We start from the raw sequence: 3,243 nt of genomic DNA on the forward strand, positions 1-3,243 counted from the left end.
TATGATCATTGTGTGTACTTCAAAAGTTTCAATTACATATTCATTATCTTGGTTCTGTATGTTGATGATATGCTTATTGCAAGAAAAAGAACGGAAGATATTAACAAGTTAAAGGCTCATATTTCTTGGACATTTGATATGAAGGATATTGGAGATGTAAAACATATATTTGGAATGGAGATAAACATAGAGAGGAAAAATGGAAAGCTCTAGTTATCACAGTAGTAGTATGTGGAGAAAATACTTGCAAAGTTCGGTATGGACAATATGAAACCTACTACTATTCCTTAGGTTCCCATTTTAACCTTTATTTGGGTTTGAGTCCTAGAACTGATGAAGAAAAGAAGTTTATGTATCGTGTACCATATGAAAATGTGGTAGGCAACTTAATGTATGCAATCGTATCTACAAGACCTGACATTTCACATGTAGTTGGAGTTGTCAATAGGTTCATGAAAAATACATGAGAAGAACATTGGTGAGTAGTGAAATGGGTGCTTCGCTATTTGAAAGGCACAAGCTACCATTGTATCATCTTTAATGGTTGTGGAGATTCATTCTGTGGATATGTGGATACTGATTATGCAAGTGGCTTGGACAAGAGGAAATCTACTACAGGATATGTTTTTACTCTTGCAGGTGGAGGAATTAGCTGGATGTTAAAGCTTCAAGAAACAATTTCTTTGTCCACTACTGAAGCAGATTATATAGCTGCTTCTGATGCCTATAAAGAGACAATTTGGTTGAAAGTTCTACTTGATGATCTTGAAAGGATGCAGGAGAAAGTGAATGTATTCTGTGACAGTTAGAGTGTTATTCATTTGGCTAAAAATCCAACTTATCACAGCAAGACTAAGCACATTGACATTACATACCATTTTGTAAGACATGTGATCGATGGCGGCAAAGTAGCTCTTAAGAAGGTCCACACACAGGAGGATTGTGCAGACATGTTAACGAAACCAGTATTGGTAGAGAAGTTGTGGTGGTGTTTGGCTTCTCTTGGCTTGCAGAAGATATGATGAATGGGCATGGGCAAGGGATTAGGAAAATTGTTTTCAAGGTGGAAATTGTTAAGAATGACAATAATTATAGTTAAAATGTAATTAACTTAGTAAATTTGGGTTTGCCATTTAGAGAATTTTGTAACCATAGGGAGTTATGTAACGAAGTTTTTCATGTTAAAAAATTATGATTTCCCGAGAGGCTAGATGTAATGGTTGGAGAGCCATTTTGGACCTTGAGCAATAATAATTCAAATCCCTTGCCCCGCGGAGGTTTCCTTGACACACTATCATAGTTTTACCATGTAAATTCCTTGGGTTTTTTCTTGTGTGATTCAATCTCATTATGTGCATTTATTTATTATTTATATATTTAACTTAAACTCGAATATAAACATCAAGAATACTTTGAAGAAGGTTGTCCTAAAAAGGTGCATAGAGTCATAATGTCACCATATTTGGCTTCTTTGAATCACCTGGTACGTGATCTGGTGAAAGTTCATGATGATATTTCATGGTTGCAGGCTCGTGTCCATAGAAGAACAGTTTCTCATACTGCTTTTATTTTTTAGCTCACCACTTGCAAAACTAAGTGCATTATAGACTGTTGGGGGAATTATTAATGCAGAGGCACTGGACAATGTTGAGTTGTGGTTGGCTTGGGTGCAAAGCTCCAATTGGGAAACAACTTTATTTTTCTAGTTCTTGCCAAAGGTATTATTTTTTGTGAGCATGTACTTGATTATTCTTGCAACTCTTTCTTCACTTTACAAATTTGAAAGCCATTTGTCCGTTTCAGGATATTATCAGGCCGCATTGGTAAAAACATTCTTCTTTTTCCTAGTCAATTTAATATTTTTGCGGGAATTATTGGAGTCATCCTTGGAGAGAACCCTTCTCAATATGGGTCGATGTTATATGGATGGTGATGATTGCAATAAAATTGAGAAATAAATGAGTGCATATTTCTTGTCTAAGTCTTGTCTTTCTTCTCTTTCCTTCCTTATTACAACCACTTTCTTGGGCATTTCTTATGACTTGCTAGCCCAATTCCTTGGATAAAGAAAAAAATGCAGAAATTTCAAAATAATGACTTGATACAGCTAGCTCGATAAGAAGCTGAGGTCCACCTCATAGAGAGCCAAGATGACAGTTTGGAATATTCTTTGTTATCTGAACATTACTTCAGTCTTGACAGTGGAGATAACTTAACTCAAAATGTGAACTTAAATGGGCTTGAACTACAAGCATGAGATCTTTCAGTTTATCTGACAGCAAGAAACCCTCATTCAATGATGAATAATTTTTATTTTTCACAATTATGCATTTAATCTGATCATATTTTCCCTAACACTTATTTATTCTTCCTTTGCACCACTTGTGGTGGTGCCTCTAGGTTCATCTTACTTTGGGTATAGGTATGTGGTAGAAAAATATAATTTTCTATTTGTCTATAGGGTCTGGTAATTTCCAGTAGGAAATGATGGAAAGCTCATGGAAATTGTGCTAAAAATAATGCAAGTTTGTGTGGTTTTGTTCCTACTTTCTATGTTATTCTTCTTCTCAGTCCGGGGAGATTCTGGGAGGAAAAAAATTAAAACAATGAAGAGAGACCTATCGACCTTGTTGTTGCTACCTGATGAGCTAACATTATCATCTAGCTTTAAAATTGGTAGTGTGCCAAAATTTGAAAAACTGTGGAAGAACCCTTTTTCATCCTCGTGAATTCAAACTAAATCTAATTAGATCTTGTGCTATTATGTAAATTGTCAAAACACTTTATTACCTACTTTCACTATTGTAAATTCTAAAAGCACCGTATTACAAATTTTTGCTATTTTATGTGTCATCATTCTATTTTAATTAGCTTATTGTATTTATAAATACATTTGTGTAGAAAATAGTCCAAAATAAGTGTTGGCGGAAACCTTTTTTTAAGAATCTTTTGACCTGCTTCTGAGAACAAAAAAATCTGGTTCGACATGGTGAACTTTAGTTGACTTATGCTCTAACAGAATATTGTGTAAAATGAGAGCAATTTCATTCAAAATTTAGCTCAATTTATGGCCCTGTTCAAACTTTGAAGTTGCACTTAGGAAGTTATTGTAAGGATGGGATGGGCCACATCTTAACTAATAAGCTCATGCGTTGAAAAGAGGCACTTTGAGATGGCATATAATCTTCCAAAATATGTAGAAGTTAGATAGGCTTTTCTTTCATCAAATAGAGGTTCATTGTA

The 3,243-nt window shown here is 34.7% G+C and overlaps 1 pseudogene; it reads left to right on the forward strand.

Moving 5' to 3' along the window:
* Positions 1-1,508: 1,508 nt before the first annotated feature.
* LOC149210596 (hyperosmolality-gated Ca2+ permeable channel 4.1 pseudogene) lies at positions 1,509-2,729 on the forward strand (annotated as a pseudogene).
* The last annotated feature ends 514 nt before the right edge of the window (positions 2,730-3,243 follow it).

This window comes from Pinus tabuliformis, chromosome 1_2 (genome assembly GCF_031772625.1).
Source record: "Pinus tabuliformis cultivar Carrire ecotype Pingquan chromosome 1_2, CPIR1, whole genome shotgun sequence".
NCBI classification, from domain to species: Eukaryota; Viridiplantae; Streptophyta; class Pinopsida; order Pinales; family Pinaceae; genus Pinus; species Pinus tabuliformis.